This window comes from Protopterus annectens, chromosome 13.part0, assembly GCF_019279795.1.
Source record: "Protopterus annectens isolate FY-2018-M chromosome 13.part0, PAN1.0, whole genome shotgun sequence".
NCBI lineage: Eukaryota > Metazoa > Chordata > Ceratodontiformes > Protopteridae > Protopterus > Protopterus annectens.
In genome coordinates this window covers 1,180,450,974-1,180,477,935 of record NC_056747.1, presented here as the reverse complement: position 1 = coordinate 1,180,477,935, position 26,962 = coordinate 1,180,450,974, and positions in this window count along the sequence as shown.

The following is a 26,962-nucleotide window of genomic DNA, read 5'->3' as shown; positions in this document are numbered from 1 at the left end:
CAAATAGTGTGATGGCTTACTGGGAAAGGTCCTTCTTATTTAACCATCAGATGTTTAAAGAACATGTCATCTGGTACACTAGGAACCAGGACGACATGTTATTTTTGTGGAATACTGAAGTAGACTTAATTCAGTCATTTATAACAGAAATTAAATCTTTCACATATTTTTTGGACTTCACATTCCAAGTTGGCACTAAGCAGATTGTTTTTTGTATATACATTTGAGTAAAGATCATCTCAACCATCGATTCAGAACTACCATCTATCAAGCCAACATATTCTAATTCATTTCTTCATTTCACTAGCTGCCACCTTTTGCACCAAAAGAAAGCAGTAGTAAAGAGACAAGCGGTGAGGGCAGCTAGAATGGTTTCTGATTTTGATGATTTTATAACAGAATGCGAACTACTAAAAAACATGTTTTGTAAGAGAAGTTACCCAAGACCTTTAATTGAATTAATCATTGAGGAAGTTTTTGGTAAAATAATTTCAGGTCATTTCATTCCCTTGGTGCACAAACGTTATGACATAGCTCCTACATGCTTACAGGGTGAATTGCCCCTTGGTCCTAGAAGCACACAGGCTCCTGGGCAAAGTGTTAGGTTTTTAACTACCCATTCATTATATTCTTACTACGCTAGGGAGATTATTAGTAAAAATTGGGCCTTCATTTTAGATGACACCCATCTTAGAAATTCTTTAAGTTCAACCCCTCAATTAACTTCTAGAAGGAGGTTGAACTTGAAATGTCTAGCTGAGAGGCCCATAAGAACTTTTAAAAAGAAGTTGGGTATGACCAATTGTGGGAGATGTCACCAATGTAAGCATATTGAAATGACAAATAAAGTAAAAATTAGAGATAGAGAATACCACATATATGGTAGATACAATTGTGACTCCTGGGGGTAGTTTATGTAGCCATCTGTGACCAATGTGAGGCATTCTATATTGGAAAAACTGAGAGGAAAGTAAAATCAAGGATTTACGAACACCAGTATAACATTAATAATAAAATTAATACTAATGCTTTGGCTAGACATACCTCAGTTTTTCCCAGCCACCGTTTTATGTTTGCAGTGTTGCAACAAATGGAATTTAAACAGAGAGGAGGACCTTGGGAACTTAAATTGGAAGAGGCAGAGTTGGAATGGCAGATCCAAACAGCAGCATACACTTACCCTGGGTTAAATGAAGCTTTATCCATAAAATGTTTATTAAAACTGAAGGCACTAGGTAGGAACGGGTTTTAGATTTCTTCTATTTTGATGGAGTGTTTGTTGTGTAATATATAAAAATAGGTTTGAGTCCAGGAAGTGACGTTTTACCCTGCATTAACCTAGATTTTATCAGTTTATCTTTGTTAATATAATATGTGTTAAGCATAGGTTAAATATTATAATGCTGTATTTTAGTTTTAACCTAAATAAATTATAGTTTTTTTAAGACTATTTTAAACTTAATAACACATGCCTAGATTGCTTAGGATAGTTATGGTGCATAATTCATTAGTGTTTGTACACATTCTTTTATATGCTTTTGTATAATAGAGTAGTAACATTTACTACGCGGTTTTACATTTTTGTAAGAATGTGTTCAGTAGTGAATTTAAAGAATTGGATTTAAAGGTTTCTTCATTTGGAAGTGACTTTTGATGTGTATATAATTTGAACTTTTTTACTAACTGGTAATACTGCTTTAATTTAGAAATTGTAACATGACATCATGTTCGAGACCAATCATTTAATGGCTCTGATTTTAATGCGAGTGTTTAAAATGGGTGATTGTGTCTTTTTTATTTAGTCTGAAGAAGCTGATGCACTTGTTTCAGTGAAAGCGCTAATGTCAATAAAGTGGTGAAGGATCTGTTGTCCGCTCGTTTTTTGGTTTACTCAGTTTGGCAGTTGTAGTTTTGAATTGCTAAGTCTACTTTACACACAGACAGAGGGTAGTCCCTGCTGGGACTACCCAAAAATTACATAGAGCATTTGGGCTTCCGACCATTACACAAGCAAGGGCAGGTATGTTCAAAGACTAAATGGTGGGAGAGCCTGAGAATACACGAAGTGGGACAACATATGTGTAGGGCCCCTAATGCTCTGGAGAGGGCAATGTTTGGAGGTGTGTCATGGCTGCGATAACAAGTGGATAATGGAAGATACGCATATAAGTTGAACACGAGTGGGGTGGAGAAACTATGGGTATGAAATCATGGATCCAGGCATGCCAGGGTTGGATGGCCCAGTTCTAATTGGACCACCACGTGGAGGTCAGCGAGTTCGTAATAGGTATATATGCATACACACATGCAGACATCAATAAGTAGAAGTATATTCTCTGTAACACATGAATTCCATTTGTAGACATAAATAACAGGAATGTGCACATACAAACATTGACAGTAGATGGAATAATAGGCTGTGCAGAAGAGGGATGAGAAGAAACTGCTAAAACGCAGAGGTGTGTACAGTGTCCAAAGTCAGTACTGTGCTGACGATAATCAAATGTGAGGGCTTCCCCACACATGGAATCATTCCTGTGATCTGCCCGCTACGGCAACACCGAGTACTAAACCGGTCTATTTGTAAAAGAAATACGCTGAACACATACATAATTAGGCTTCCATGTGTAACGTGTGTGTTACCACATAGCCATACATATTAATTAATTGTAGTGTCATGTTAATGGGAGTAAGGATGTAATGAAGTATAGAGTCTAATCTTGCCATAAACACATGCGTATTCCATGTGGGGCAACCCAATAATTGAGAATAGTATTCCTTTGGTCGCTCACATCACCAATGTTTGTGGACTAAACGTATGGGAGTTCTGAGGATACGTGACGTGAGTAAACTGATGGGATGGCTCTATAGGAGTAGGGAGTGGCTAGTGTGTAGTGGTGTCAATACACCGCAAATCCGACAGGAGAATGGATGACAGCAGTGTTAGGGAGGAGTTGGGGTGTGTGTTTGGGGAACCAGGAGTCATGGGTATATGGGTATATATGCATATGGAGCAGCACAGCAATAGTGCATTCATTACAGCAACCCCCCTAACGAACAGACATTCTCATACCGAATCCCACTGTATCGCATTCCAATTACCATTGGTAATCCGTACATGAACATATTGTGACATCTGTCCGCTGCATAACCTGCTAAATATCGATTACAAGATAACTGGAGTGACGTGTCAGTGTCATAATGAATAAGGCACTAGTATGCAGGTGAAGCATATATAAACACCATTATGCATGTGTAAGTGCATTTGCACAGGGTATGTATTGGTTTACAGACACACACACACACATACACACACACATATATATATATATATATATATATATATATATATATATACATATATGTATAGAGACATATATATATATATATATATATATATATATATATATATATATATATATATATATAGTTGCAGACATACATATATACACATATATACATACATAAATATTTATTTTATTTTATTTATTTTATTTTACATTTGTTGACCGGGCTAGTCTGGCTGGATACATGTCCATTTTCAGCAGAGGCCCGAGGAGAAAAGCTCCACTAAATACTAAGTACATTACATAAAAAATCATTACTCTTAAGAAATAGCAAAAATTGGAAGTCAAAAAGACCATCCAGAGGGAAACATAATTTTAAAGAGAAACATATATACCATATGCAGTTCATTTACCGTATGCAGTTCATTACATTTTAGCATTACATATTTGCAATTACTTCTTAGCAATTTTACATAAATTATGCAAAGTGAGATTGGAACAGTTAAAAGAGGGGAAGAAGAGACAGAAATAGATAAGACGTGTGTAAGAGAGAAGGTTAGTCAGGTGCACTGCAGGAACAAAGCCAATGGTTTAGGTAGTAAAGTTTAATTTTCTGTTTGAATAGAGGCAGGGATGTAGTCAAGGTTATGTCACTAGGTAAGAGATTCCAACTTCTACCTATAGTGTTAGTGAATAGAGAACCACCTGCTGTATTGTTTACCTTTATTGATTTTGTCATGATTTTACTAGAGGAGCGAAGTGAGTTGAGATTGTTGTAAGGGATTAGAAGTTGAGAGAGTATGGGGGTGTTATGTGTGTATGTGTGTGTGTGTGTGTGTGTGTGTGTGTGTGTGTGTGTGTGTGTGTGTGTGTGTGTGTGTGTGTGTGTGTGTGTGTGTGTGTGTGTGTGTGTGTGTGTGTGTGTGTGTGTGTGTGTGTGTGTGTGTGTGTGTGTGTGTGTGTGCGTAGATATACAGAGATATACAGCTATGATAGGAAACAGCACACAGGAATGACATATGTTCACAGGCTATGCCAATGGAAGTGAGGAGCCCAGGCAAGAAACATGAAACACGTAGCATGCCGTTCCACCTCCCCCCCGCAGCCAGACACGGGAAACATACACGCAAACAATGTAAAGAGTCCACTGCTCCCCAGACCACAGGCAGGATACAACCTGGGGTATACACAGTGCACCCATGGATCTTGGAACACAGACTGGAGCGTCCCTTGCGGGACACCCCAAATATTGCCCAAACCAAGAAAAGGTGATAGGCTGGCCATTTTGTCCGTGGTGTATACAGACTCAGAATACAAGGGTGGGTAACCCTGATGACCCATGGTCCGAGACAATTGTATGAAATGGGTCCCGTGAAGTGGAGAGTGGGCAGTGAGTAGTGGTGTTTTCAGAACAGACCAGGACCCAGAGTAAGGATGGGTGCTGTTGAAGAGGTGAGGGTGGGGGAACTACGGGTAGCTACTTATGGGTCTAGGTGTGCAGGTGTTGGCTGATGTGGGCTTATATGGACAGCCTTAGGGATGCAAGTGAATGTGTTCATTGGGCAGAGGCGTCGGCCAACTAGCAGCCACACCCACTGCGAGACCCACTAAAGCAAAGTGTAATCTATATGGCAAGGAATGCAATAACCAGATGAAGACGTATATATGTAAAGGTATGTGTGTGTATATCTCCCCATAGTGACATAGAGATATGCCTCTCCCTCACCGTAGTACGAATGTATACATACAGAGAAAGAATACAGATACATACCCACATATAAACATATACATATGCAGACAACCATAGACCCATATGTCATTAGATTTTATATATATATGAAATCATCAATCAATAATAAATATTGGGTGGTGCAGTGGTGCAGTGGTTAATGTTGTCGCCTCACAGCAAGAGGTTCTCTGGTTCGATTCTTGGCTGGGGTGCCTTCTATGTGGAGTTTGCATGTTCTCCCTGTGTTCGCGTGGGTTTCCTCCGGGTACTCCGGTTTCCTCCCACATTCCAAAGACATGCATCTGGAGCATTTCTCCCCGGGCCTCCACTGAAAACAGGCTCTGTGGAACCTAGTCAGACTTTCCCGGTCAACAAATGTTAAATAAATAAATAAAAATAAAAAATATACACACACACATATATATATATATATATATATATATATATATATATATATATATATATATATATACAGCAAGATATAAATATACATGTATGCATACATATACAGATATCTGTATATATTAATGTAAATATATATATATATATATATATATATATATACATATATATAAAACAGTAAATATACACATGTATATAGCTAGGACATGATACAGCAGTTACGAGTAACATATGTTCACAGGCTGTGCATATGGTGGTGGGAGGTCCAACAAATAAACGTGTAACACATAGCATCACCCCCCACCCCGCCAGCTCAGCTGTTGAGACATACAGACACACAATAAAGGTAAACACACCACTGCTTCCCAGACCACTGGCAGGATACTACCAGTGGGAGAGACCTGCAAGGTCTAATCTTGAAACATAGACATCGATGTCCCTTGTGGGACACCAAAAATTAATGATTGGAGCCAGTCCCGGTAATGACTTATCAAACCAGGCTGTAGATGTACATGGACCAGTAGTTTGTGCAAGCCTGATAACCCATGGGTCAACAGAATGTATGACATGTGTCCCATCACGGGGAGAGTGTGCAGTGTGTAAGGGTGTGTTTATACCCCACCTGCACCCTCAGTAAGGATGAGTGCTGTAGAGGAGTGGCAGGTGGGGGAACTATGGGTATGCGATTATGGGCCTAGGTGTGCAGGTGTTGGCTGGCAGAGCCATATTAGGACTGCCCCGGGGATGTAAGTAATATCCTGATATGGGCATAGCTGACACCCATACCTCCCAACCCCTAAGAGCACATCCACTGGATAGGCCATAAACCATTGGGGGAACACATAGGAACCATACCATTAAACTGTCCCCGATTACCAGGGACATCCCTGATTTCGACTCAGATTCTAACTCTCTCCCACCTAAACCCTCCTAGAACTAGTGATATTAGGAGGAAAGGTGGTGGATTGCATGTAATGAATAACAACGACAATTAAGAAGCATAAACATCATGTACCTCAGACAATGTGTATGAATTCATATGCTCTGAGTCTGCCAATGTGTCAGGTTAATAGCACCAATAATTTAAATGTGTCCCTGATGTTGTTATGCCATGTCCCTGATTCAGTCTTCATTTTTCCCCAATCGTATGAGAGGTCTGATAGGGACAGAAAGCACATATTCCACTGACTACCTTAGAAAGATGATAAAATAATAGGTATGCAGTAGCATGACTCGGCTGACGGATGTGGGTTCCAAAACCCAATTACTTGTCTGTATTGCAGAGTCTCAGTTCCCATGTATCAGCCAGATGGGTGCAGATTGTAAGAGGAACACAGAAATAATATGAATAAAACACTGGACAGGCCATGGATTCCATACACTTGAACGGCATGCCGTTGCCTAATGGGCAGCCATTCCCGATACTGTAGGCAAGTAATCCAATGTAATAGGCATCACAAGGTAATATTGTGGTCCTCGCTCCCACCCAGGTGTGTGAGTGTCAGATGCAAGCACCAATGTCAGTGCATTTGCAAGTGCGGGAGCAAGAGGTGTAAGCCTGTTTGGCCACCAGTATGTGAGTTATACACTAGTAAAGCAATGTAGAGGCTAACTGAGTGTAAGAAGCTGTAACCAGAGGTTAGCATTGCTTAACACCGTGCAAACCCACGCACACCCACTCACAACTGCTTTAATGTGCCTTAATTCCCCCATATCCAATGGCCTTGTTCTGCCCTGCAACAAAATAAATGGCCTCTGCAAGGCTCGGAACCAGGACCCTGCACACACAGCTAATGTGATTTACCAATACGCCATGGTAGATATACAGACATTGGACCTTACCACAAACATATCATACAGCACAGTCATTCAACAGTATAGGAATGTATTCCATCATGTAGATGTATGTGTGAGTGTTTATGTCCAGCATATAGGTACATACATATATATATATATACATACATATATATATATATATATATATATATATATATATATATATATATCAGGAACATACCATGTGACAACAAAGCATTACAAACTAATGAAAAGAGAAACACCAGCGATGCCTGTATTATGTAGTGGTGTTGTCCTATGTAATATCAAGACTCCCTCAGACAGACATGTGTCATTCATACATGCAAACAGTTGTACATTGGCCGTATACATCACTCTGTGCATGTAATATACATTAACAAAACAGTTCCTGTCCAATCATTATGTGAGAACAGTACTCTTGCAAGGTGCTGTGTGCAACATCATCATCATGATAAAGGTAAATGGGGTAACCATAGAGGGACCGGTAGTGTTGTGTGTACAATGGGGTCATCCGCATCATGTGTACCTGGAACATTTAGGAGTGATGTGCATACCAGGATCGTGCGCCTGATGGACAGGGATGAGGATAACAGGAGTATGTTGTGATGCATATTAAAAGGGTTAAATGTGTCCATGTGTGTGAAATGTGCAGCTATGTATGGGGCAAATGTTGTCATAGGAACTGATTGGCCTTATGTTTCCGTAGGGTATGAGTGGGATGTGGGGGATGGAAAGTAGATATGCCCGTGGAGGATAGGTAGGGTAGGATCACAAGACAAGACAGCATACAGGGTCGGTATATGACACATGTGGGGGGATACACCTCGGATGGGGAGGGGTGTTTGGCATTCACAAGCCCATGGGAACAGTGGGACAAAGGTCCCCAGCCATGGGCAGCCACCACTGCACCAAAATAGCTGCAAAGAAAGCAGTGCTGGGGGCTGTCCAGGAGGGGCAGCCTCACCCTGTAAATGTGACACTCCACCCTTGAGCTTGCATATCTGGCCTCAGAACCCCTTATTGAGCCCTCAACACACCACATCCGGGACCGCATGACAGCAGACTTGTTCCTGTCTGGCCCTGCTCCCAGGGGGGACAAGCCCCATCCTCAGTGGTGGTACCACCAGAAGGTGGTGCAGAGCCAACAGAGGTTGAGGTCCAAGGCTGGGCCCCAGATGTGCTGGTGCCCGGTGCCATGGCCAGCTGAAGTGGGACAGGAGGTTCTGCCGAGATCTCCAAACCCATACAGCCTATGGTGTTGCAGTTTAAACACAGATATGGCTTAGTAATAGACAACAGCATTCAGGATTACTTACAACAGTATGCATAGATATGACCATCAACCCAACACAACAGATGGTATACATTTGCAGAGGGAGCACAACACATGCATATATATTGTATGACATCTGTACAAAGTGTAGAAGACATGTGACTGCAGCTATGAACAGTGGCCCATTATTGGCTTGTCACTGGGAACTCCAGACAGTGTCTGTCATATCACTGTTTCATGTGACATATGTCCAGTCAGGGATGCGATGGCAGTAACACATCCCTATCACCATGTACTGGCTGCAGTCCTTACACTATGCTCCTGCTGTGCACAGATGTGTGTTCAGTGTGTAACACAGGTGAAAAATGGTTCCACACACTGACCAGTCCACAGATGGCCCTACAGATGGGGATCCCTCATGAATAGAGCACTGTCATGTCTGTTTTAAAACATGCAGAATAGCCATTACCACACACAACATGTTAAACAGGGAGTAGACTCAATGAAGCATAGCTACACTTACATGCTGTAGTCATGTCTGGCATATCACCCTCCTGTCTTTAGGCTATTTCCCACTGTGTATGATGTTTGAAGAACATCCAGATATCATCTGTGATACCGTTTCCAAACACCACATCCAGGTACCACTCACAGCGACTCTCTTGGCCAAACACCAACATGACATTTCTAGATATTGTACTGTATCATGTGAATGGCTATGGGAACATCATCACAGCTGTTCCACATGCAATCAGCTAGAGGAGGACTGCAATAGGTGCAGAGGCCATCACCTGATCATGTCCATCACTTACAATACACATGCTGCTGAGCAGGTGTACACCTCCACATCCATCAGAGAGTGTGTGGGAGGAACAGACAAAGTACATCAGAGAAGGGCTTGGAGACTAAAACCTAAGCATCGTCTGTCACACACCTACCAGTACAGAGGTCAAACCCCTGACTGACTAGTCATTACTATTACAAGTGCATGCAGTTACTACATGTGCCACAAAGCCGACATGTTGTAAGAACATATATGTATGTTGGTGAGAGACACCTGCAACAGAGATATAGTAGACATACATGAGGTGTTGCACACATGGCTGTCCACATGAACGGATGCCATTGTCACCACAACCACACTCTCTAATAGACTCACATTGACACTCTTTGCCAGGGCCACAAATATACTCCCTAACTACTTAGTTTGCCACACTGCAGTAATGCACAGGTACTACATGCACCACAGGGGATATCTGAACGTGTTTGACATCTGTTGGTATGTCAGTGGGGGTTATACTGGGAGTGACTGTGGTTGGGAGCATCATAACCCACACGCAGACACAAGGTGCCAGTACTGGCATGCATGTATGCATTGCTTCATGGGTGTGTAGTGGTTGGCTGTGCAAGATGGCTGTACAAGATTGGTTGAGGGGTAATCCTTGGCATTGTGCCAACGGACAATGGTGTGCAGTGTGGTACAGGGGTGTATTGTCTGCAGTGTCCCAAACAGATGGGTACTGCATGAACTGCCCTGACATCCTGGTTACCATTGTGTATGGCCATAGCTTTTCAATGCATGCCATGTCTGTGTTTGATTGTCCTTGACATGGACATTGCCTGGGATGTGCATGTCCCACAATACTGTATAGTGACATGTACAGGTGTACCTGGTTTGGCAGGCACATGTTGTGTACACAGACTGTTATCCTCCGATATGCCAATACTGGTCTGGTGTGGTGAAACCTGCTTATAGTCAGCAGGTTGACCCTGCACCTGCATTGATAGCATGATACAGGTATTCCCTGTTGTCAGTGGCATCAGTCCATACAGAGCACATGTGTACGGCATTGTATGGCCTCTGTGGATCACATTTGATGGCACCACATATGTTGCAGGCATCCAGTGGGGAACATAGTGAAGGCACATTGTCCGCAATTATGTGCCTATTGTACTGTTGGACAGGGTGCCATGCCCTCCGCAGCCCACTGCAATCACACCATGTCCAGTATCTGTCATCAATGTGCATGGTACTAGCAACATAGCAGGATATCCTAGGCAAGTGTGTTTGTGTATGATACATGGGTTCAGAACATATACTGGGTGCTAGTAGGGTTGCATACTTTGTTCACCAGACCTTTTGCCAGATGTAGGGGTATGGCTTGCCAACACAGTCCTGTGGCTGACTGACATCTGTACTCCTTGTGAGGTGTGCATTGTGTCATAAGACGGACACCATATAGGAAAACTACAAAATCCGCTCCCTAACATGTCCAGTGGTTAGACACTCACAGCCACCTCCAAACAGGCACTGACAGTCAAACACACACATCTGCCATGTCCTGGATTCGAACCCCTACCTACTGTATCACACTGCAGCAATACGCATTTATGGCATGCGCTACGGCAAATACTGGGTTACAGCACTCCTAGAGGTGTATTCCTAGGTGGGTGACATCAGCAGGATTGACAAAGGTGGTCATGTGATTCATACAGAGAGTGCATACTCTACAAAGCATTGTACTTGTCTCACGCAGACAGAAACACACACACACACACACACACACACACACACACACACACACACACACACACACACACACACACACACACACACACACACAGTTGGTCTCCTTTGGGATAGAACCCCTACCTGACTAGTTTATCACACTACAGCAATACGCAGTTACAGCATGCACTACGGAGAATACCGAATTACAGCAGTCCTAGAGCTGTATTTCTAGGTGTGTGACATCAGCAGGATTGCCACAGGTGAGTATATGAATTGTAGGGAGTGTGAGTACTCTAAAAGCATTGGTCTGTCCTCAGGCAGACGGACACATGCACACACACACACACACACACACACACACACACACACACACACACACACACACACACACACAGTTGGCAAGTCTGGGATTACAACACTGGCGTAACTATTCTATCACACTACAGCAATACGCAGTTACAGAATGCACCACAGAGACTATTGGTCTACGACGTTCCCAGAGGTGTATTTCTAGGTGAGTGACATCAGCAGCATTGCCAAAGGTGAGTATATGATTTGCACATACTGTGGGTAGCCTATAAACCATTTCTCTCTACACAGTCTGAGACAGACAGATGCACATACATTCACACACACAACTGGCAAGTCTGGGGTTAGAACTACTACCTAACTAGTATATCACTACAGCAGTATGCAGTTATGGGATGCACCATGGAGATTACTGAGCTACAGCTCTCCCAAAGGTGTATTTCACAATGGATGACCTCAGCAGGCTTGTCATAATACTACTATGGGGAGGGCAGAGTGTGCATGGGCCATAACCCAGTCATGTAGGGGTTGACATACCACATGTGGGCGCACACGGGGCCATATGTCACAGGTACGTGTATACAACTACTAGATGACTACTTCCCTGTAAAATCATGTTGTACAGCTGGCATGTGCACCACATAGTCTGACATGCTGACAGATACAGATGGCTAGTACCTGCAGTGAATGACATCTGCACTTCATGTGTTTGGGGCCCTTTGGCTGTGTGCTGGATGGGACAGGCCCAGATGGCTCCTTGTCACGGTCACCCTCTTCCACTCATCTATGTCCATCTACCTTTGATGTAGTGTGTTGTCCTTACATATATGCCTGTATTCCTATCCACTGTGTGTGCAAGGCAGGAGTGGTGCATACTGACATGTGTCTGCACTAGGAACTGCGACTGCCAGATATGTCCGGACCACTGGTGTTTGCAGACATGGCCTTCATGTGTTTAAGTGTGTGAGTATGCTCAGTATGACCATTCAGTATGTTGTTGACTGACATTGCCTTCATACCTTCAAGTGTGTGAGTATGCCCAGTATGGCCATCTGTATTGCATGTGTTACATGTCCAGGTAGTTTATACTGTGGTGCTGACCTTTGCGTTGTACACTGACAGGTAACATGCTGTGTCTGCAGGGTATCCATTGGTCATGTGGCATTGACAGTTGCTACATTTCTGCATAGTGTGGAGGCACCTGACTGTATCTACATTCCTACACAGGAGCGGGGGGGCACACCTGACTGTTGCTATAAGTGTACGTTGGATGGGGGCACACCTGACACTTGTACACATTTGCTAGTACTGTACTGGTATGTCAGGCACTCCATTTCAGTGTGTAGTTTTACCTATTGTGCTGGCTAGAGGCATACCAGTGTACTACAAATCTTAGCTTTAATTACCAACATATTAGTTTCTGACTTCCTAGCCTTCATGACCTACATCCAACTGCCTGGCCTGCTGTAGTCTGTTTGTGTGGGTCTGTGGGAGGGGTTACCCATAGGGCACATTCAGAGGCCATAGTACAGTATTTGTTTGTGTCAGTCTACACCTGTCCAGCTGGTTTAGACTTATGTGGATCTTATGGACACACATGACACTCAGCCCATTACCTGCAGTGGGTTTTGTCACCCTGTGTAGTACTGGCTACTATGGTGACTCCAGTATGTGTTACAGATGTCATAGTGCCACTATGGGTGTCTACTGTCTGCTGCCTTAACATTTGGCCACCCAATTCCCTTGCATGCTCACATCCATACCATAGCTACAGGTACCAACACATTCTACTACTATTTGGCAATTGGTAGGTTGATTGACTTACCTTGAGGGTGTGCCAGACTTGCAGATGGTGCTGGAGGGCTGCCTATGTCAGATGCACATAGTACACTCCCTATACAAGGCTGAGCACAGGTAGTGTCATGTTTGGCATCCCTTTTACTGTCTGTGCAAGTCAGAGAGGGTGACATTCCCCGGGTCCCTACTGTGTCAGTGTATATGCTATGCGTTGCCTCTTTGCCAAAGCCAGGTCATACTGGGCACGCCTCCTTCTGCCTACTGGGTCAGGCTCAGGTTGTTCCTCCTCCGAGTCACTCTGTGCCTGTACAGGCCTTGGCATTCATGGGAGGGGGGGCTGTGTGGCCCTGCCCCATGCTATTCCTGCTGCAGCTGTTTCCGCAGGATCATATTGTGTAGCATAGCACATACCATAACAATTTGGGTGCATGTAGCTGGTGAATACGGCAAGGCTCCACCGGATGTGTCCAGACACTGGAACCTTGACCTGAGCATCCCAAACACACGCTCTATTATATGTCTGGCCTGTGCATGTGGCTCATTATGACATTGTTATTCAGGTGTGAGTGCATTTCTGATGGGTGTCATCAGCCATGGCTCCAGTGGTTACCCAGCATCCCCCATTAGGTGACCGTAGGGGATGTCCATATTGGCAAAGCTGTGGTACAGCTGCGTCAGATGCCATATTTCTGAATCATCATAGCTTCCAGGGCAGCCAGCACACACATTCATTATAATGCTCTGGGCATCACATACAACCTGGCAGTTGATGGAAGGGATGCCCCTGCGGTTGATGTAGGCCCTACCCTGCTCACCGGGTGGTGCTTTGATGCATAAGTGCATGCAGGCATAACACCCAATACCCCAGGGTAGCCTGCTATTTGGTGGAAGAGATGCATATTGCTGGTCAACAGCTCATGTGTGTTGAGGAAATATACTTGCTCACTGGCATGTGCTGACATGGCATCCAGGAACTGGTACAATACTCTGGATGCTGATGCCTGTGAGATGCCCATGATATCCCCAGTTGTGCTTTGTGAGGTACCTATGGCTAGTATACCTAGGCCTACACATACCTTGGTATCCACTGGGATGGGTTCCCCTCGGCCTGTTTGATGTGTCAGGTGTGGCTGGCACAGCTCAACAATCTGCTGTAGGAGGTCTCTGTCCACCCTATAACGCTCCACTATCTCCAGCTCATGTAGCCCCTGGTAGGTTACTCTGAGTCTGTACACTCTTCTTTGTCTCCTCACTGAGGGTTGTTCGGCAGCATTCACATTTTCACCACCCTCAGCCTCTTGCACATGTTGGTCTATGTTGCCTGCTGCAGCCCTTCTCATTTTGTAGGTTTGCTTGTTATAATTTCCCCGCATGTATACACCGGTGGTGTAGAGTGTGGAAAAACCAGAGGGGAAGGTGTTTGCTTAGTTTATAGTAGTGTTCTGGTATGGGCTGGTCTGCTGCCCCTGTAATTGGCTGATTCTGATACATATCACCTGTCAGCTCAGCTAGTTCACCTTGATTACTCTCCTACTGCTGTTTTCCCTCCTAATTGCACTAGGTAGGTATAGATGCACCCTTAGCTTAGCCGTGCTATGCTAGGAGAAATCCAGAGCTACAGAGCTCCAATCCACGTACAGTATGCCTGACACCCCCCCATGATGTCACCTATATCTGAGTCCTGCACCCAGCTATCTATACACTTACACTTTTGGGACCTGCCTCACACCCTGGGGATTACCAGGATTTACTATCCTTTACCTCATTTGCATAGGATTGCCTGCTAATGCATAGTTACATGACCCATACTAACCCTCCCCAAAACTAACCACTGCTTACCATCGCGCAAACCTGCACACAACTGCTTAAAAGTGCCTTACTCACACCGTATCTAATAGCCCTTGTTCTGCCCAGCAACAAAACAACCGGCCTCTGCAAGGCTCGACACCAGGACCCTGCACACCACAGCTGATGTGCTTTACCACTAAGCCATAGCAGATATACAAACATTGGATATTATCATGTACATATCATTCAGCACAGGCATTCAACAGTATAGGACATGTATTCCATCATGTAGATGTATGTGTGTTAATGTTTATATATCTATATATATATATATATATATATATATATGTATACACATACATAGATATAAAATATATATCTCAAGAACAAACCTCGTGACACCAAAGCATTAGAAAAGAATGAAAAGGAAACCACCAGCGACTCCTGTATTATGTACTGGTGTTAATCCCAAGGCAAGTGTGTTTCTGTGTGGCACAAGGGTTCAGACTGTATTCAGGGTAATATTACGGTTGCTGACTTTACTCACCAGGCCTATTGCCAAATGTATGGGTATGTCTTGCCAACCCAGTCTCTTGGCTGATTGTGACATTTAAGGCCACTATATAGGGAAACAACAAAACACACTCCTCAACACATCCAGTGGCTAGCCACTCACAGCCACCAACACATAGGATATGACTGACAAACACACGCACCTGCTATGCCTTGGACTAGAACAACTACCTGACTACTTTAACACACTACAGCATTATGCAGTTATAAAATGTGCTACCGAGATTACTGGGTCACAGCAGTCCCAGAGGTGTATTCGTAGGTGGGTGACATCATCAGCCTTGCCAAAGTTGAGTATAGGAATTGTACGGAGTGTGAGTACTCTAAAAAGCATTGTTCTGTCCACCAGCAGACAGACGCACACACATACTCACACTTGGCATATCTGGGATTAGAACACTGACCTAACTACTTTCTCACACTACAGCATTATGCAGTTACAGAATGCACTATCGAGATTACTGCGTCACAACAATCCCAGACGTGTATTCCTAGATGGGTGACATCATCAGCCTTGCCAAAGTTGAGTATAGGAATATTACAGAGTGTGAGTACTCTAAAAAGCATTGTTCTGTCCATCAGCAGACAGACACACACACTTGGCATGTCTGGGATTAGAACACTGACCCATCTACTTTATCACACTACAGCATCACGCAGTTACAGAATGTGCTATTGAGATTACTGGGTCACAGCAATACCAGAGGTGTATTCCTAGGTGGGTGACATCATCAGCCTTGCCAAAGTTGAGTATAGGAATTGCACCGATTGGAGTACTTTAAAAAGTATTTTTCTGGCCACCGGCAGACTATCACACACACACACACACACACACACACACACACACACACACACACACACACACACACACACACACACACACACATGCGCGTGAGTGCACACACACACACACACACACACACACACACACACACACACACACACACACACACACACACACACATGCGCGTGCACACACACACACACACACACACACACACACACACACACACACACACACACACACACACACACACACACACACCAGTGATGGGATCAAAACACCTGCCTATCTACAGATTATTATTACAGTACTACGCAGTTATGAGTTGCGCCACAGAGATTACACATTCCAAGGCAGTCATCATGACCTTCTAGGATTATGGACATCAACAGGGATGCTGAGAGTTAAGATGTACATAGCTGTGAACCTGTGTGTTTAATGTAGGAGTCCATCCCAAACAGGAGTATGCCCTTCTGTGGAATGGACGACTACTATCACTATACAGGGTTACAATCACCATGCTCATACACATAGAAGCACATAACTTATACAAGGTGTCAGTGGGCATGCTCACACAGTAGCGCAGGGCTGTTTGGAATGCACTATGAGTCCAAATACACAAGGTTATACTGGGCATGCTCATACACTTAGTAGCACAGGGCTGTTTAGGATGCACTCTGGTTCTAAACATGGAAGGCCACAGTGGCCATGCTCATACAGTTAGATGTACAGAACATGTTGTAATGGTCTCCGGTGTTAGTAGCTGTCATTGTTAGCAGGAACGCTGCACTACATGTATCTGACACTGGTCATCTACACAACACCTACTGCTGTCCATCACCTTAGATGTATCAGTCTATACCAAGCACAATACTACCACTGGCAGTGATTTCATACTAGGAATGGCAACTGCTTGACCAACACAATGAACCAATGTCCTGCTGTAATTATGAGGTTGGCCATTGTCTGTCAGTATGGGATGACATGACTGACAGAAGACAAGCCTTTGCCACAGATCACATGCATCCATGATTCAAAGGAGTGGTGATAATACCTTGTTCGCATTTGCCCATATAGTGCCATTTGAAGGCAAATGACCTAAACACAGGATAACACCCTGACACCTAGAAGACAATTGCATTGTATGCTTATGCTAACCAGTGCTAGATGTGTTGCTGTCATAATCACAGCTGCTCACTGTTGAACCTACAATTGGGAATACTGACATCTGTGCAGTGAGGAACACCTGGCTGAAGGCTCTGTTGTGCACAATAGCACTACCATCATATAACTCAGAACCAGACATGTGGGCCATAACACTGGTATGGACCCCTCCAAGAGGTGGTGTCCCCACATTCATAATGGCTACTCACATGTACAGACCAGTACTCCAACATAAATCATCACAGATGAGCCGGGTGCAGATCACAATGTCAAAAGCTGCATTCTAGGATGTAATCCTCAGACACCACCATGTTCTCAGACCTCCAACACGCATCCATACATGTGGTATGACATGTAATGGAACAACACCAAGTAACCTTTGACTGGTGGACTGTACCTAGCCCTACAACAACTGTGCAGAGTACCCATGTACTGACACAGTTGCATCATGTGTTATGCAATGCAATGATACCACTGTTTGTGATCAGGTTAGCTGTACACATAAGAAACAAAAGGAACCACGTCCAAGGCTCTAGGCAGAAACTTTTAATCCAAATGCATCCAAATTCACCAACTAAGCGCTTTCACCATAACAAATGGCTTCTTCAGAGTGATTGAAAAGCATCCATACCTTACATTAAATACTCAACCAATCATTCAATCATCCAATGAGAAACATTATTGAGCAATTATACAATAATTACAAAAGTTTAAACAACTGAATGTGTCCACGCACAGTAGAAAAAATATGTTATACATACCCTAACAAAAAAATAGTTAGAAAAGAATCCTGTCTATAATTATAATGATATCTCTCAAAAATCCACTAGAAAAACATTTAAATAAAATGCTAATAAAAAAGTTTTTTAAAATAATTATGTTGAAACTGCAAACAACTTAATGAAACAAGTGTGTAGAAAATACATAATGTTCACCTATTGAAATTAAATCCTGTTGGCCCTATCCTTCAAAACAGGCCTTAAGGAGATGTGTTCATTCAGGCCTGGTGGAGTAGTAGCAGCCAATGTTATTTGCCATCTATATTCCAATAATTCCACCCTCAACTTGACATCACCACCCCTTTCAAGACTTCCTACTCTATCGATCACAAAGAAAATAAATTTCTTAAAGTCCATACAGTGTGTACTATGCATATACAATGCATTGTGTATGTCGTGATTTTTAATGGCCCTCAGATGTTCTGCAATCCTGTCCTTTAACCTACGGACAGTTTTGCCCACATAGAATGCGTTGCAGCTAGCACAGGTGGCAATGTATACCAAATTCTGTGTGTTGCAAATGCACCTACCAGGGCACCCAATGGTCTTAAAATAGTTAGTCACCACTATATAAGGTCCTTCATTAATGAACCTACAAAATTTACAAGTTCCACACTTGTACATCCTGGAACATTTGTATATAATTCTATTTCCTTCCAAGATTTCTTTGATTTTCTTCCCCCTTGAGTATATTATTTTGGGGAAACTTCCTAAATCATTCCTCAAAGTTTCATTAAATATTGTGTCCCATATTTTGTTCACCACTTCAACAACACCAGACGTTTGAGTATTGTATCTCAAAATTAATGCCTTGCCTTCAAATGTGTTGTCCTTCTCCCCCATTTCTGTGTTGTTACCCATTAGCATGGGTTGATATCTACTCCTCTTTTCCCCAAAACTTCGTTTCTTATTTTTAACAACAACTTTAATGGGTATCCCCTGTCTAAAAAGAAGCCAATTAAGGTATACACTTCCTTATTACATGGGTCATCGTCACTCACTAGTCTAGAAAGTCTTACCATCTGGCCCTTTACTATTCCTCTTTTTTGATGTTGAGGATGGCAACTATTATAATGTAACAGGGAATTACTATGAGACTTCTTCCTAAATATGTTGCAATGTAAAATGTTTTATGATTTGGTCAGTTTAATATCCAACAATTCTATCTCATTATTGTTCCATTTACTAGTAAATTTACAAAAAGTAGTGGCACTGTTTAAGTATTCAACAAAAGACTTGGCATCATCCTCACTTCCCTTCCACAAAATTAGTATGTCATCTAGAAATCTGTTATAAAGAGCAATTCTGTCTTTATATGGTGACCCAAATACATATACTTCCTCCCAATATAGAAGAACTAGGTTGGCAAATCCAGGGGCACATTTTGCCCCCATAGCCACACCTGAAATTTGTTGAAACAATTCACCTTCAAATGTTACAAAATTGCTCTTCAACACCGTTTCCATGCTTGTTGTTATCATATTTATTTTGGCAGCATTTAATTTACCACTTTTTACCAAACTTTGGGTGAAATATTCAACCCCCACATCTTGTGGAATTACAGTAAATAAGTTGATGACATCTATAGTTAGGAAGGACCATTCTGTACCATGACCTGATATCTTATCAAGACTTTGGAGGCAATGCCAAGAATCTATCAAAATATGTGGAATCCCAGACACAACCTTCTGAATCCCTTCATCCACAAAGGCAGCCAAGGGTTCAGTCTTGGAACCCCGGGATGAAACTATAGCTCTAAAAGGGGGGTCCCTATTGCCCTTGTGTATTTTCGGGATACCAAAAATAACAGGTGTGACTGGGCATTCCACATTTAAAAAATTAAATTCTGTCTCAGTAAGTGCTCCTTGGAATAAAGCATCAAGTAAGAATAAATCAATTTTATGGTATGCTATATGCAACTCGTTGATAGAAATCCTTTGATAAGTGGTGTGGTCATCCAGTATTTCCTGCATTTTAGCTATGTAATCAAATTTGGACATAATCACCACACCACCACCCTTATCGGGTTTCATAATTCTCAACTCTTTGTTTTCTGTTAACTCAAACAAGGCATCCTTCTCTTGTGTAGACAAATTATAATCATAATTTGCCCCCCATTTAGTATTAATTATGTTCTTAATTCCCTTAAAACATAATTTTTCAAATATAGCCACATCCTTGTTGCATGGGGGTACAAAAACACTTTTCCTTTTTAAACACCCATCATTGTTTTGATGACAAACAACATTAGGATTGTCCTTGAAAAAAGGGCCAAATTAAGCTGTCTCACAAACATTTTGACATTAGTGAATACATCCACCATATTTGTTCTGAAGTTAGGTACAAATGAAAAACCTTTTGACAATACGTCATGGTGGGCTTCTTTAATATCAAAGGCACTATAATTATAAACTTTGAAGTTGGATTTGGTGAAGATTTTACACTGTGACAACAAGTTCTCATTGTTTAAACATACTTCTACATCACATATAGTAGTAATGGAAATATCTGGTGAAACTTCACATGTTACACAGTCAAAAGTTATATCAGAGTCACTTAATATCTCCTCCTGTTGTTGTTGTAGTTGTGCCATTGCTTGTTCCAATGGTTGTTCGCCCGTCTCTGTCCCTGATATTTTGTATCTGGAACATAGTGCTGGGAGGTTTACTTCCCCTCCCTTTTGTTCTGTAGCTGAGCTGATCTCCTTAACGGCAGGTATTTATCTAAAAAAAACCCAGATGTTGTCTCTCCATTATCCAGCCCACCATCACCACTATCATAGTCATCATTAACAATTATGGCACTTTCAATGATTTCCATGACTGTGTTTAACAACTCCATAAGCCCAGTTGTTTTTGTAGTCCTCCATATCCCTAGCTAACTTCTTGGTTTTTATTTGCATACTTTTTTCTACATATTTATCAATATTGCTTAAAACATCCCTATATCCTTGTACATTTTGACAAAACAACAAGTCCCCCACAATGCTTTCATTCAGTTTAACAATTTCCTTCTCAAGCGTATTTATCTTACTTACATTGTTTTTTACAATTATGTCCAACATTTGTAGACCTGTCTTGTTAAAAAGATCTAAAAGTTCCTTGTAGGCTTGTGTCCCTTGTTCTATACCATTGGGAAGTTTCCAGATCCTCAGTCCCTTGGGGACCTGTTGTAAAGTGATAGATTTCACCAAAAATGCATTGTCGAACTGTAGCGCAATGTATTTTCTACACTTAGTCCCAAATAGTTCTATTTGTTGTTTAACAGTCAATTCCAAAGCTTTACCTTCCTTCGAAGCAGTAAAATCAAAATTAGGGCCTTGAAACCATCGTTTAAAATCCTCACCAACGTAGTTGTTACCATTGCTGTGCCTTGTTTCGCCTCTCACATTTATGCCCTGGTTGTTGTCAGATGATCGGTCTTCTCCTCGCTCACCTGGCTCTCGCCTATTGTTGTTAGGTCTTAGGTCTTCACCTCTAGAAGTATTAGAATTGCCGTTAACACCAACTGGTATGTTGTTGCCTTGATTAGGTGTGAGCGGTAAATGTAGGGTAAACAACTCAACCTGCGAGTCCGTTAGCGTCACCAGACTAGTGCGTGGAATGTTTCGTTCAGTCAAGAGTGACGTCAATCTCTTGACTGCAGCTGTTAACTCAACAACAGCTGCTTCCATATATATATATATATATATATATATATATATATATATATATATATATATAAAATAAATATCAAAATAAAATGAAAAACTGGTCCAAAAAGAACTGCCAAACGTGCCGAAGGCGGATTCACTAACAAAGACCAATGCCACAAAAAGAAAAATACCCACTGGGTGCAAAACTAGTAAGAAACAAAAGGAACCACGTCCAAGGCTTTAGGCAGAAACTTTTAATCCAAATGCATCCAAATTCACCAACTAAGCACTTTCACCATAACAAATGGCTTCTTTAGAGTGATTGAAAAGCATCCATACCTTACATTAAATACTCAATCAATCATTCAATCATCCAATGAGAAACATTATTGAGCAATTATACAATAATTACAAAAGTTTAGACAACTGAATGTGTCCATGCACTGTAGAAAAAATATGTTATACATACCCTAACAAAAAAATAGTTTAGGATGCACTCTGGTTCTAAACACGGTAGGCCACAGTGGCCATGCTCATACAGTTAGATGTACAGAACATGTTGTAATGGTCTCCGGTGTTAGTAGTTGTCATTGTTAGCAGGAATGCTGCACTACATGTATCTGACACTGGTCATCTACACAACACCTGCTGCTGTCCATCACCTTAGATGTATCAGTCTATACCAAGCACAATACTACCACTGGCAGTGATTTCATGCTAGGAATGGCAACTGCTTGACCAACACAATGAACCAATGTCCTGCTGTAATTACGAGGTTGTCCAGTGTCTGTCAGTCTGGGATGACATGACTGACAGAAGACGAGCCTTTGTCACAGATCACGTGCATCCATGATTCAAGGGAGTGGTGATAATACCTTGTTCGCATTTGCCCATATAGTGCCATTCAAAGGCAAATGACCTAAACACAGGATAACACCCTGACACCTAGAAAACAATTGCATTGTATGCTTATGCTAACCAGTGCTAGATGTGTTGCTGTCATAATCACAGCCGCTCACTGTTGAACCTACAATTGGGAATACTGACATCTGTGCAGTGAGGAACACCTGGCGGAAGGCTCTGTTGTGCACAATAGCACTACCATCATATAACTCATTACCAGACATGTGGGCCATAACACTGGTATGGAACACTCCAGGTGGTGGTGTCCCCACATTCATAATGGCTACTCACATGTACAGACCAGTACTCTAACATAAATCATCACAGATGAGCCAGGTGCAGGTCACAGTGTCAAAAGCTGCATTCTAGGATGTAATTCTTAGGCACCACCATGTCCTCAGACCTCCAACACACATCCATACATGTGGTATGACATGTAATGGAACAACACCAAGTAACCTTTGACTGGTGGACTGTACCTAACCCTACAACAGCTGTGCAGAGTACCCATGTACTGACACAGTTGCATCATGTGTTATGCAATGCAATGATACCACTGTTTGTAATCAGGTCTGCTGTATACATACCAGGGTCCCTCAGATATTGACAGCATTATTGGATGACTGTTGCTGGGCACCATTCAGTGTATACGCAGCCTGACATGAAGCTATGATTGTACGAGATGTTTATGTGGGGAGCAGATTGTTTTGACATTTGTGTAGGATATAACCTGGAATGTGGACAGGTCCCATGCAACCTGTATGTATGGCATTAGAGAGTGCAGCTTGTACCTGCATAGTTGTTATTACAGGGGCTCTGTAGTGTACATGGATATATGAATGTGTACCTGTTGGGGGGGAGCAGTGTCTTTGCGTTATCCAATACCCTATCTAGCTGAACAGGTGCTATTTCCATAGGTGCAGTACTTCTCATGCCATAGTGCTGTGAAGCACAGCAGGTCTTGTTGTTGCCATTATGTTTCATGACACAGCTATGGAATCCTCTGTGTTTGGCCTCATAATATGTGGATGAGTAGTTTCACAGTAGCTTTGTGTGGAATTATATGGTGTATCTGCATCTTACTGAGGCTGACCATGGCTCAACTTCCACTCATGTGTGTTGACCCTTGCAACAGTTACAACCTTCTGTGGTACAGTTTAAGGCAGGGTACCACTGGTTTGCCTTCATGGTTGTGTTTGTTTGAATCCTGTTTCTGTTTCAATGGTACGATCATTGCACATATGTGAGTGCCTAAAGTGCATTTGTGTAGGACCCAGCATTTGCACATGCATTGTACATCTGCATGGGTGCCATGACAGTCACCAGTTCACTCTTAAGGAGCATAACATTGGCTTTGAAGACTGACCATGTGTGGCATACTGTTAGCCCTGTTGGTGTGACTATGGTGATCCAGGTCATTGGTGTTGATGACATCCAACATGCATTGAGCACATGTGTTGGTACATGATGAGTCTTCCCGGTTCATAATGGGATAGCTGAGTGGCCATGATTATGGTGTCCTGTCTCAGAACTTGTATTCCCCATTACATCACAAAAACAGTTGGGATTTCTGAGGCATGGTGGATGATCTGTCATAAGGTGCAATTTGGATTACACTTTGGCACAAAGGTAGTTGCTCAGCATAATCCATCTTACGTTGTGCAAGTGCAACTTGCATGGGGGTGTACATATCCCTCAGGAAGTTGGACACACCTGTGGCCCATGTGTTCCAATAAAAGATGTTGGCCAAGAGGTGAGGTATGTGTTATTACATGGTCATGCAGGGGTGCTCTCCAAAGCGTTGAACCATATCTCAATCACTGCACAGATATGTTCTCCATGTTTCAGATTGCCATATGCGAGTCCATATTGAGTACCTGATTTGTATCATTGAGTAGCAAGACCCACAGTTTATTTCTTGGCTGTCCCTGTTGCACCAGTGGACTTTCACTTGAACCTGGCATGATGAGGGCACTATAGGAGAAGCATGGGTCGTTGCCAGTATCCAGATTCTCAGGGGTGACTGGTGCAGGCCCTGTCTGGCAAAGCATCATGGTCTGTCAACCATGTTATCCCAGGCAGAGAGATGCTGGATACTCTTTGAATTACACCAGTACATTTCACGATTGTGGAATATAATCCTTGTCCCTGTACTGCTGCATAATTCTGTCCACTGGCAGAATGCTTCCCAGGCTTTGGGACATACCCGCATAGGCTACATGACCTGACAGTTCCTACATGTGTTTCCATGCAGTCCAGGCTACTACATCACAGGTCCTTCCCAACAACATAGCATATGCCAGAGACATGTGTACAGTTCTAAAGGTGGTCGGAGTGTATGGGTATGTGGCTAATCATGGCAGACAGGCAGCTGACAGTATGTTTGCCCTCATATAGCTTGGTGTGTAACATAGTGCTAGGGTTTGCGTTCACAAATGAGTACTGTTGGCCATGTTTCCGGCCACGTATTCTGAGGTGTGACACAATTATGCAAACTATGTCGTACAGTCTTTGCATACTGTTGTCTGTCTATTCCAACTTGGGAGGCCTCTTGCTTGGCCAGATACGTAGAGGCCTCTGTGGCTGTGTGTGATATCTGGTGGAATGTGTGTGTGTCCTTACTGTGTTCTGGTAAGGGTATGTGTTGGTTGTGGTGATGAGATGCATGTGTTAACCTATTCCTATTGACTGTCTAGTCCAGTCATGGGTGTAGCATGGACTGCCTCCAAGATCACCCCTGTAGCTGCATCCCAGACAATGTGTGGGGTGTGGTGTTAGGCGGGTTTGGTAGTGTGCATGGCATAAAGATTGCATTCCCCCAGGATGGCCACATACACAAAGCTGACATTAGTAAACACCAGTAGCTGAGTAGTGGACATGCCTGTATGAGCATTCAGTACTACAAGTACCACATACTGTATTTAGTATACGTACTGCTTATGAAGATGTTTTAAACAGTGATGCTCACATGTAAATATTTGAGTTGTGGACGTGGCAACACTAGCTATTACAGGAACATGGTAGCTACCTTTAGTAGCAATCCCACTCTGAGTGCCACATCACATCCTGATAGTTGATTACAGATGATGCAAGTGTGAACAGGTCTGTATCCTTGTCTGGTTATAAACTCACATACCCAGCAGAACCATGAGCTCTGTTGGGTACAGACACCGACTCCCCACACAGAGGCAAATATCAATAGACTCTGCTGCCACTGTCGACATGATCAGGATATAATCAGATAGTGTACGCCATCACCTATGAAGCAGCTATTACACATGGGCGGCAGTTTCCTACATCTTACATGCCTACTGCAGATGTCACACTGGAGTTAAAGATGATATGCACCTTGTTTCATTACCAGTAGTATCAACATATTTCCAAGCAGCTGTTAGTCTGGCAATGGGAGGTTAGGCTACATAAATCTACACGTTCAACCAGTGTGTCTCTACTGTCAATATCCACTCTATGTAGGTGTGCACATAGCCATTTGGCACAGCCCTGTAACACGGGTCAGTACACATTTGCAGAACATGTAGACATGCACAGCTGTCATTGCTTGCAAACAATAGTAGAGAGGTGGATATCAGGCAAGGTGGACTTTTAGGCAAGGCTCATAAGACAAACCCACCACTGTACATAGCACAAGTAACCAGAAACTGAGGGTATTGCTACTCAATGCCAGAAGTCTAAACCTCAAATTGCACACACTTGAGGCACTCCTCAGTATGGAGAACATCGATATCTGTGCAGTAACAGACACCCAGTTTAAGGCTCCAGAGAGCACCCCAGCACCACTAGGCTATAACTCATACCAGACCTTTCGGCTGCAGAACCCGGACTGGAGCACAAAAGGCAGGGGTGTATCCATATTCATCAAGGATACTCACACCTCCAGGTTAGTGGTGCAGCTCGACGCATCAGAGATCATCCAAGTGCAACTGACAATGGGCAACACTACAATCCAAATTGTAGCTTGCTACATATCACCTACCATGACCCAGGACCCAAATTTCACATTTCTGGGGACACTGGGAAATATGCGGGTCCTACCAAACACCCTACTACTGGGTGATTTCAACTACCGAAACATTAACTGGGAGAACTACTCGAGTACTAACTCCCTTGCCCAGCACTTCCTAGAATTTCTCAACTCAAACGTCCTGGAACAACTGATCTACACCCCCACCAGAGGGAACAACATATTGGA